This window comes from Bidens hawaiensis, unplaced genomic scaffold (genome assembly GCF_021521415.1).
Source record: "Bidens hawaiensis isolate Kalapana, Puna unplaced genomic scaffold, B.hawaiensis_p1.1 tig00003540_1, whole genome shotgun sequence".
NCBI classification, from domain to species: Eukaryota; Viridiplantae; Streptophyta; class Magnoliopsida; order Asterales; family Asteraceae; genus Bidens; species Bidens hawaiensis.
This window is the reverse complement of record NW_027491200.1, coordinates 2,618,954-2,630,993: the sequence shown is the minus strand read 5'-3', so window position 1 is coordinate 2,630,993 and position 12,040 is coordinate 2,618,954.

The following is a 12,040-nucleotide window of genomic DNA, read 5'->3' as shown; positions in this document are numbered from 1 at the left end:
CAACATTCAATATCTTTACGAGTCTTAGACTGACTTCTCTTCCTTCTCCCACTGCCTCATTGTTTTCCCCTACCTCTACATTTTGTGACTAATATATCACTTGATGATTTGCCTGAATTTCTGCGTCTTGAATCTTCTCCAAGAATCAAATCCCGAATCCCATCAAAGGTAATTTTTGTAGACGAACTACAAACTGTAGTCACTGTTTGCGACCAACTGTCGGGCAAAGAGGATAACAATAAAAGACCTTGAATTTCATCATCAAACTTAATGCCACCTGACACTAAGCAGGAGAGATTCGAGTTAAGATTATTAATATGCGTTGTAACTGACCCGCCCTTTTTCATTCGAGTTGTCACTAGCTCTCTGATAAGATAAACCTTATTTGCTGTCGAAGGCTTCTCATACATGTTGGATAGTGCATCCATCATACCACGGGCTGTGGTTTCTTTCATGACGTTAAACGCCACATCTTCCGATAACGACAATGTAATACAAGCCCTAGCTTTCTTGTCTAACTTCTTCCACTCTGCTTCTGACAACTTTTCTGGTTTTTCATCCAATCACTACATCCAAGTCTTTCTGACAAAGTAACGCTTCAATCTGCATCTTCCACCAACCAAACTTCTGTATCGAAACATTTCCGTCTTCTACCATGACAATGGCTAAAACGAAAAACTGGATAAACAGAGACAGACACAACAATCGCATGGGCCTAAACTTACAAAGTAACGCTTCAATCTGCATCTTCCACCAACCAAACTTCTGTCCACCAAACTTCTGTATCGAAACATTTCCGTCTTCTACCATGACAATGGCTAAAACGAAAAACTGGATAAACAGAGACAGACACAACAATCGCATGGGCCTAAACTTAACAACGATTCTACTGAACTCTATTAAACAATCAACCTTTTTAAACGCAACAGAATAAAACCTGGCTCGTATCGTGGCACTGGTTCTCCGTATTAGAAACTGAAACTTTAAACCGAAACGATAAAACCTGACAAACACGGTTGGCACTGGTTCTCCGTATCTTTAACGCTTCTTTTGATTATACAGCTGTTCTTCAACAAAAAAAAAGGATTTTGATTCAAACGTTCTTTGCTCGTATCGTGCAAAATAAGATCTCAACCAAATATGTTTCCAGGCTAAGCTACCTAGGTCTTTTGGCCCAAAAGAAATAAACTTGATCTAGTCGTACAAAGTGGGAATGTGCTGGTCAAACCTTGGTCAAACTGATCTAAAATAAATAACTAATGCTTCTGCCTTCAAAAATCTTGGTTGTTAACCCAAAAAAAACTTTGTTTTCTATGCCATTTAAAGGTGGCACAAAAGAAAACAAAATAACAAAATAGGCTAGTACCCTAATTCAAGGCCTAAAAGGAGAGCTTTCTACCGATAAAATAAACAATTTTGGCCTTCTCGATCTGCTTCTCACCTCAAAGCACTATTTGCTGATTTACCTTAGAACAATCGACCAACTGGTAATCTGACCACGTGTATACCTGCTGATTGTTTCGCGAAACCGTATCGTGAAGACTCGTTAAGTGACGGCGGTTGCACGGTCACCAAACCCTAAATCACGATCGAAAACTTGTGGTGACGAACCGACCAGGTTCAACGTGTTCTTCGTGTGATCTGAACCTAAGCTCTGATACTACTTGTTAGAATTAAACGCACACACGAACCGAATACACACGGAAAAGCAATAACGAACACGAGGATTTAACGTGGTTCGGTCTAAACTGACCTACGTCCACGGGTGGCAGCTAGGTATTTCTTTTATTGAGTGACGAAAGTTTACAAATACATGTCAAATATATAGAGCGACTAGGGTTTGTATCTTATTAAAAAAGAAACCCAAACTTGGTCGAGCTTCGGTCTAGCCACCCTACACCCATCTGCCCTTTGGACATCAAATAATAAACCGGGCCAACAAGGCCTTCGAACCCAACACGATTCTTACAAAACAGAACACCGTGAACTTGTTACGAGAAGAGGAATGGGGAATTTGGGGGGGGTGGGGGGGGGGGGGTTCTACTTGTTAACTGTCATCTGACGTGAGAATCAGGATTGTAAGTTGAGAGTATCAATGGGAGAGAGGAATGCGTTTACCAATGGGTTTTGCCTTCTATTTATAGCCGAAAGGCGGAGATGATTTGGCCAGTTGTCGCTGTCTTCGAAACCTTCTATTCGTCACGCTTTGGCAACGTAGTATTGATATTCATTTGTATAACACCACAAAAGTTGTTTTCATAATAACAACAATTCTATGTAATAATTTAAATATTGCATCGTGGACTCCTGATTGATTTAGATAGTTGGGTGAGTATAATGCTATGCTCTTGATAGTATGGTGTTGGTCTTCTCTGATAGGCTCGTCATGTATGTCTATCCTTTTTGTACTATATGTCCCCTTATAGGGTTCTGCCAATCATGTTTCACAATATCTTTCCGCCATCCGCGGGTGGCTGTGTTCAGTTATAGTCTTCCCACGAAGGACCTTACCTCTATGTGACACATAGGATTGATATTCATTTGTACAACACAAAAGCTCTTTACATAATAACAACAATTCTATTTAACAATTTAAATATTGCATCGTCTTGTTGGATCAAACTACTTTTAAGGCAACCCGTAATGGGGCGAGGAAACTGGCGAGAAGAAGGAGGAACACTGCCCCCCCCCCCCCTCCCTGGCGATATGTGGGCGAAAAGGGGCGGGGGCGGGGTTTTCTTGTCGCCGTTCTTCCTTTTATTTTTATTATTATTATATTTTTTGTGTGTTATATATATATATATATATATATATATATATATATATATAGGGCCACCACACCATTACACCCCAAAAACAAATTCGCACCTTTGCTGACTGGGCGCCACGTGTCACAATTCACTCTAATTTGTAGCCCTTCCACTACGCATAGCCTAATTGGTTTGAATATATCGGCCCGTTGAAACGTTGACTATGGAATTATTGTACTTATCGGATGTTGCACGTGCCCAAGCACATGATTTGTTTCTATTTAGAAATATAAAAAAAATGAAATGGCAGAAACAAAAATTAGACAAGCAAGTAACACAAGGTTTTTACTGGGTTGTTGGCGGTGCAATTAGTCAGTTTTCAGTAAATCCTAGACTAACAGTCAACTACAGTTTTGAAAATTGAGAAATTAAATCGGCTGAACCAGCCAAGCCGGTCTAAATGATTTAGTTTGCTCGTTTGAACAAATTTTTTTTTTTCAATTTCTCAAATTGTGGTTTATATTAAGTTTTTTTTAAAAGTATTTTAAATTAACACGATTCATGTGCATTGTATATATGCATAACTACATGTTCAAAAGACAAACAAGTTGTTTCGTTTACACTCTCTGCCCATTTATAGCGTAAACCAACCATTAAATATAATTATTTGAAAATGTGAATAGTGAAAGAAACCGTATAAATTGTGATTGAATATTTTAAAACGAACGGCTATTTCGTATATTATATTATATCTATATTACATTATAGTCCTTTCATATCCTGTTTTCTCTCACGCCTTAAAATTGAATGCTCCGGCAAAATCTTAGTGTTTCACCAAGTCATCTCCGGCGGACCTTTCCTCTCTCTATCCAGCCTCCTTCAACATTAATTATTGGTTCGGTTTCATCTGTAACGGTTAGGGTTTTCAATCGTCTTCTATTTTCTATTCCATTATATTTTTTTCCTTCTAATTTCTCTTTCAACCTCTTCATCATTAGTTGAATAATACATATTGGTAAGTGACTGAATATGCATCAATTGAATTGCACGGTTATACTACTTAATCAATTGAAACCTTGTTTAAGATCCACAAGAAGAGATCGTTTTTCGGAACAATAGTCTAATTGAACTCTATTTGATCTCTATCTGATTGTTGAGTGTACAGTGCATATCAGGGTTCACAATTTTTTTCTCTATTTGAAAGTTGGCTTTCGATTTGCTCATGTTTGCAATTGAAGTAGTTTCTTGAATTTGTCTGTCTGTGTACTCATTTATTAAATCGTCTTGATGCTTGATAGAAATTCACCTATGACCTTCACGTCGTTTCAAATCGCAGGTGTACAGCCAACTTTCTCACCCCTTTGGTTAAGGTTTTTGTCCATTTACAATAAGTACGTCAATGTTTTTTATTTGTTTAAGCCATTTGAAATTTTGATAAAACCATGTAATTGCAGGTTATAAATGACCATTGTGCACTCCATCACTGGTATGGTTTCTATTTCTTGGTTGCCTTTTTTTGTTTCAAAGCCATTTGATTTAAAAGCATAAAAACCACCTAACCTGCTTCATCTGATACTGGTTGATTATAATTTAAGTTTTGCACATCAAGGATTTGAAAAAGAAAACACGTGTTAAGGCTCAAAAACTATTAAAATAAAAATTCAATGAGGATGATGGGTAGATACAGGTTGTATCTGTATATACATTGGTCATGTTGAGGTCAAGCGATTTAAAGTTATTTGTAACCCATTTAACCCATGTACAACTTGATTATGATCCGCTGACATGTTTGAGGTGTTTTGATAAGTTACGTGGGTCGTGTTCGGGTTAAAAGAGTTTATGGCTTTAACACGAATAAATGTATGGGTCGTGTTCATCCACTAGCACAACACGTCATGACCTTAGTGTTTTACCACTTCCTTTAATTTCTAAATAAAAGTTCATCATTTTCTTCCTTAATTATGTAGTTATGTTTTCCTTTCTGTTTCAAAACCATTCAAATTGTTGAATACGTTTGCTGCCTATTTCAGCCAGAATAAAGCAAAAGAATTTGGTTAATAACATTATAACAAAGGTAATTAATTGCTCTATATGTTTGTACGTGTGTGTGTGTGTGTGTATGGGCATGTTTTCACATATTTATTCTTCTTTTACTTACTATGATATAAAAAAGTAAATGTCATATATAATAGGATCTTACTACAATGTTGTAGTTTTTGGAAAATTACTTTGTCGTCATGATCTGTCATTATGATGGCTTTGTTGATCAGTGGAATGATCTAGAATGGGTCAGGCGGGTAATTCATGTTTAGACCATGAACTAAACAAACTGGGAAATATTTTCCTTGTTACACATCATATTATTTTGTTATGTTGTGTTTTCAAAGCTATTTTAGTTTTACTTTTAATATTTGGTAATGTTATAGGCGCTTTTTGCCAGACGGTTTTTGCACCTTTATATATTTTTTGCGCCCTGGTATAGTTGCGGAGTATGACTACATTCTTCTTTGGGATGACGATCTTCATGTAAACAGTTTAATCTAGATTCCAGACCATTAAGTCCTTTTAGGAGGGTGCTTGAACTTGCATTTTGGAACCCATTATTTTATCTGGGATTGCAATAATTATGTTTTGTTGTTTGAATAAACTTATTTGATGATTATCACTTCATTGCTTCAAAAATGCATATCCAAACACCCCCTAAGAATTTTTGTAACAGTGATAGTTTATTATGAGGAAAACTTCATATATCAATCTGATGACGTGTTCATTTGTAACATGAATTGTTATTGAATTTATTTTTCTGTACATCACACCTCTTTATTTATGTTGTGACTGAGATTATGATCATGTTTCTACAGGGTGACTGAATGCAAAAGGTTGGTGTGGTTGGTGTCGAATTCATAGTTCATCTTGGTGTTTCTTCTCGTGGTGGTTCAAACCATGTACATATTAAGTATTGGCCATGGTTAGAGGTGGCATATTGTGCAGGTTAGTGGGTTTGGTTTAGCTCATCTCAGCTCAAAATATTTGGGCCGGGTTGGGTTAAATCGTAATGCCATAAAGCTTTATGCATGATTCATATCAAAATACTGCCCTTTTGACAGCCACAAAATACAACAAAACATATGTTTGACAGCAATAAAAATTCAGAAAAACTTTTCTTTTTGAAAGAAACAAAATGCAGCAAAAACTGTGATTTGGACAGCAGTAAAAAACATAAAAAAAACTTCTCTTTCAGAGCACTAAACAATGCAGCAAGTCTGCAATTTTAACAGCACTAAAAATGCAGCCAAATTGCACTTATGACAGTACTAAAATGCAACGAACTGCACCTTTGACAGCACAAAAATGCAACAAAACCACAATTTTGACAGCAATTATTTCCAACAAAACAGTTCTGTTTGACATAAAAATGGCACTTTTTATAGATAAAGTTTTCATACATTTAGTTATCAAGTTTTTCATTCTTGTCAGAATCTGCAACAGCAAAAAACCTAATATATGAATATATCACTGAGATAGGCTAATGACTTAACGGTAATAATATTTAAATTAACAATTGGCCTAATTCAAATAATGGTCAAATCTGCAACATAATACCTTTTTTTACTTCATCAAGAACACAATCATATCATACAAATTTCAGTACAGGAGTAGCTCATCAAAAGCTGCAAAATTGAATGCGTTTTAAAAGTCCATTAGTAGGTTGACCGATGGGATCTTGTTGACCAAGTTTGACACCGTAGACGATATGGTAGACTAATGTATATTTTTGTCCGTGAAAAGGTTGTTAATACTTTTCTAAAGATTTTTTTTTAAATATTTTCTGTGTAGGTTGGAGCTGCACTTTCGATGGTTTACACTACAGACTTTAAGATCCGGAGTTAATGATTTTTTTGTGAGAGATATTGAGAGGCACCCTTTTAGGGAACAACCAGGCTTTATACTTTTGTAATGATCTCTTTTATCTTCTAGAGATGCAATTTATCATTCGTAAATCATAACATAATTGGATATACACAATAGAAGCACCTCAATTTATTTATTGTTGGGACACGACTACTTTATAAAACAAGATTGTAATGATTTTTGTATGTGTAGAGAAATAACGTTTTAAATTATGATGAATAACTTATGGGTGGTTTATGTGATGTATCAACCATTTTTTTTAGTATTAAGTCTACAATATGATGATGTAGTATGTGTCATGTACTCATGTTAACAAACTGAAAAGTTGTTTATGTATACTATGACTTTTTTATAAAGCTAAATCCAAGATGATCTTTAGTTGCTTACAAGTTTAATGTATGATTAGTCCGATTCATCCCGACTAACATACTTCATTTCTGAGTCGGTGAATTTTTACTTTTTATTTTATTATGGTCGGATGATTTGGTTAGATCCAGAGACGGTTGGTGAGGTTTTGTCAATTCGGTTTAGTTGCAGGTTAAAAAATTTGGTGAATTTTTTATGTCTTGTTAAATCTACAAAATAAGTCTCAATCCACAATTTTGGATTTTTTATATCATAAACAATACTGAATATAAATTTTGGTATAGCAAATGCGATACCATAACGAACCGAGTTGCTATTGACAGAATCTTGAATCCCCGCCACAACGCGCGGGCACTTCCACTAGTATAATTATTAAGAAGTTTGGTGACGTAATCATGTGATTGGTCCCCAAACTTTTTATTTGCGTTTAGTTTGTTTTACATTTTAAATTCGTGTTGGTTTGCTAACGGATATACGAGGTTTTTTGTATCGTTGATACCGCCAAATGATTCCGGTCAAATTCGCGTCAACTCACGGTTGCAACCCAAAATTTTTTTCCCCGTGAGTTATTTTTAGTCCATCGATTCTGGACGAATTCGCGTTAGGACAAGGCCACAACGTGCCTATATTTTTTGTTTTCGTCATGGTCTTTTTATGTAAATATGATAATTTGTTGTATTTTGAGTGTAGACAAATTAACTTATTGCATTCTGTGCTGGTTCACCACCACAACACATGGTTTTATATGTACAATTTAGTCTCGACAACATCGATTCCGACTGAATTCACATTAGTTTGCAAACGCAACGCGTGAGGTTTTTTTACCTTTTTTTATCCCTCGATTCCATAATAAACGAATTCGTATCAATTCGCTAATGCAACGCACATGTTTTTTTTTGTTTGCAACAATTTTTAAAATTTTTAAATATGTTCAATTGTTGTATATTTAAGAGTGGACGAATTTATGGTTTACTTTATTTTTCGAGTCGTGACCAGATACCAATCAAAGTGTCATCAGTTTGTAACCGCTACACTTGCGTTGTTATTGTTATGTTAATTTGTTGTATTTTTGCGTTAACAAAGTTTTTTATGAGGGGTGGGGGTAATTACTGGTTTCGTAACCGGGCATCGATCGAATTCACCTCGACATGCAGACGCAATGCACGATTAGATAATTTGTACAAGTACGACTATCAATAACATCAACCCGGCGCAACGCGCCGGAAATCTTTTAGCTTTGTATATATTAAAAGGGGATAAACTGGAAATAAGAACACAAGAAACAGAAAACTGAGATTTCATTTTTTTATTAGGGTGTGTTTGGGATTCCTTATTTTTCTCTCCTTATGACTTATGAATGTTGAATAAGTCCTTTTATGTTTATATAGTGTTTGAAAACCAATAAGTCATTTTAACTTTCTCCTTATCCATAAGGCTATATAATGGGTTCTTAATAAGTTAGGATATGGTAACTTATCTCCTTATAGGTTTAGAATATCCATTTCACCCTTCCATTCCACCCAAACACTTTTGAAAAACAAATTAGAAGTTGTTTGGCAAATGTTGAACCATTAAGTGCTGAACCATTAAGAAGTTTGAATGATTAAGAGAATCTGAACCGGTAAGGGCTGAATCAGTAAAGTGTTGTTTGTTTGAACCTTTAAATGATGCAGAATGACTATTTTACCCCTTCAAACGATTTCGTGACGAATAAAATATATCTGTTTAGTCATAGATCCTAATAATTGTATAGAATAACCAAAATTTTCATTATAACCAACCAAAATATATCTTAAAATAAACTTTTATTATAACCAACCAATGTTAACTAGTTTTATACCTATTTAATGAACAGGAACTTTAGTGTTATAATGACATAAGCCACCTTTAGTACCAAAACCACCTATAATCGTAATAATAATTGACATATTTATATTAATAAGTATAATAGTAATTATAGTGATGATACTAGAAATAATAGAATAACTATATATTTATAGTTATAATATTAATAGAAATAATAATGACAATTGTGACATTCGTCAATTTCGGGTCCGAATAGTATTCATTTTGTAAACTTTTATTATGTAAACCGACCTGTTTTGTAAACCGACACTTTGGAAATAATAAAAAAGATGGATTTTATGTTACAATATTGTTTTACACTTGTTGGGTCTTGAAAACAACCTTTTCGGTCCCTAAAATGGCCTTAAAACGCTTAAAAACAACTCTAGGAGCCAAAACTGCCAATTTTGAAAGTTCAGATTTTTCCTTTGTGACCTTAGCGCCGCGCTAAAGTCCTGGGGCAGAGACCTTAGCGCCGCGCTAAAGGAAGTCTGGACCAGCTGCACGTTTTTGCTTATTTTTAAGCAAACATGTGACCAAAACACCCTATTTTCATGCAAAACCTTTTATGCCTGACCCTTTCAACTTACCCTATATATACATCACCCTTTCCATCAATAAATCTCTGCTACAACTCCAAATTCTCTCTCAAATTCAAAGATCTTAAGGTCATTTTCATTGTGTTTCTGAAGGTTTGACCTCTAAAAGTCAAACTGAGTTTTATCTTTAATTCTAACTTGTTCATCTAACATTACTAACTCTTGAATATGGTGGTACACCATATATATAATACACACCCCTTGTTTACTTTATTAGTTACTTCACCGACTCTGGTTGGATAAGTTTCGAATGTCATAAGGCACGGCTTCATGGAGGACTTCTAGTTCTCGATATATATATACACACACATAACTTATTTATACATATTATTTATGCCTAACTTCTGCTCATTTTAGTTTGTTAGTCACATTTACAAGTCTTGGGTATGTGGAGACCATTTATGAACTCATTGTGAGATGGAAACCGAACCAAACCGAATTTATGTTAAAAAGACTTGTTGTTGAATTTGTAGTTGTAGAACTTAAATATTTTTATTTGTACATTATTATACAAGATCTATGATATATGGGTATGTGGAATCCATCTATGAACTTCTTGTGAGATGGAAACCGAACCGATCCGATTTTTACTCGCTTAAGACACACAAGTGTGTTTTTAGCTATCAAGACTTGTATATTTCTTTAAAAATAGTTTACAAACTGATTTTAATCATTTTCTTAAGTACTCGGAAATGTTGGATCCAACTTGGTCTCATAACATAGTTGGACCGACAAAACCGAACACTCGCTTAACGTACGTTGTTAGTTCTAAAACAATAGATCTACATACTTGGTTAAGTGTTATCCTGTTTTAATGAGTTATCTCATAATAATTAATATTTTGGAAAGTTGACTTTGGGTTTGACCATTCGTCAAGACCCGAACCGAAAACCCGAACACTCGTTAAAAACCCGTTTTAGTATCTTTGTCCCAATGGAACTTGCATTTTAGCATTTTTCCCACCTTGTTACTTAACATTGGTTAAGTAAATATTAAGGTTAGATACTTTAACCCAATTCGAGCAAACTTACATTTTTAAAAGGATTATTATTATAAATTCTTAAATAGTTACATTTTAAACCTTGAACTTTAATTGTTTACTTTTTGCAACAATTATTTTATTTAAAGATCTTCAAGACAACCTTTCTAAATCCAAGACTTTCTTTTATTTAGGCTTCATACGTTAAACTCGTCGTTCCGGCAAATCTCCAAATAATCAATCTTTCAAGTTTATTACTTGAATGTGAGTATCATACCCCGTTTTCTATCTTTTGTTTTGGGGGTGACATTTCATCTTATCTAAACTAAATGTTTCAAACTTGGGTCTTAAACCACAAACGTTGTTGTATACTTTACTTGAATAATTGCTCGATTTGGTGTTCTATGCTTATTTGTCTATTTGTTTATCGCTTTTGGATGGTGGAACTATAAATCCTAGACCATTTGGCGACCCCTCATGTCAAGGTGTCGTTAACGTAATGCAATTAACGGTAACTATAAAATCCTAAACTATTTGGCATCCCCTTATAGTTAGCGATAACTGTTTATCCAAGTTTATAGCTTTTATTTATTGTTTCGTATACAAGTTTTGTGGATCTTTCATACTATATATCTATATGTTCAAACTTATGAATTGCTCACCAACCTTTATGTTGACAAACTTTATTTTATGAAATGTTACAGGTTTACATCTTGGTTGATTTTGGATGCTTGAAGAAAACGTCTCAAATACCATTAGGATATTAGCAAAAATGAACAATATTTGATTTGCTTTGTTATATTTTGTTGTGACTTGTTATGCATATTGTTATGTGACATTTTCGATGTTGTGAAATGAAATGAGTTTATTAAATATTGTCGCTTAAATAGTGCCATGTGCTTATGGGCAATCATTACATCTCGGCATGTTCCGCCGACTTTGGTCGGGGTGTGACAGATTGGTATCATTGCCATGACAATTAGGATAGGTGGTTAGACGTAACGACCTAGAATTGTTATGCTGAGGGTCCTATACGTGTGCTTATACGTGTTTACTCTGTAATTGATTGTTCATATCGCATGTTATTTATTTATAAAATTGTTTAAAATTCACCAATATCCTAAATGTTCACATACACACACTTTCATAGTATTTCCAAGGTATCCTTACCTTAAAACGCAAAAAGTAGATTTTCATTGTGTTTTATGGATTACAAGATTAACTTGGATCCCGTTGTTTCAAATCCTTTAAAGGTTGCGTTTATTTCGGGTTTGTAGCCATCTTAGGAAACGAGACATTATAAAATGACCATTTGACAAAAAGATTCCAAGAATTGAAGGTGATAAACTTACCTGGGATGGTTGAGTTATAATGCTCGTTTTCTAGGCCATAAATCGTGTTATAAATGTCAATACTTTAAGTAGTCGAATGCGAGCATTCCGGTCGCCATCCTTATTTTCGGTGTCAAAACAATAGAATTGCGGTGGTACGTGTTCCAGCGTTTTGACATGACATTGCATCTCGATTTATTGTGTTATTATCGTTATTTGAGTCGAAAACATGAAAAAGTTTCGGTGGTACGTACACAT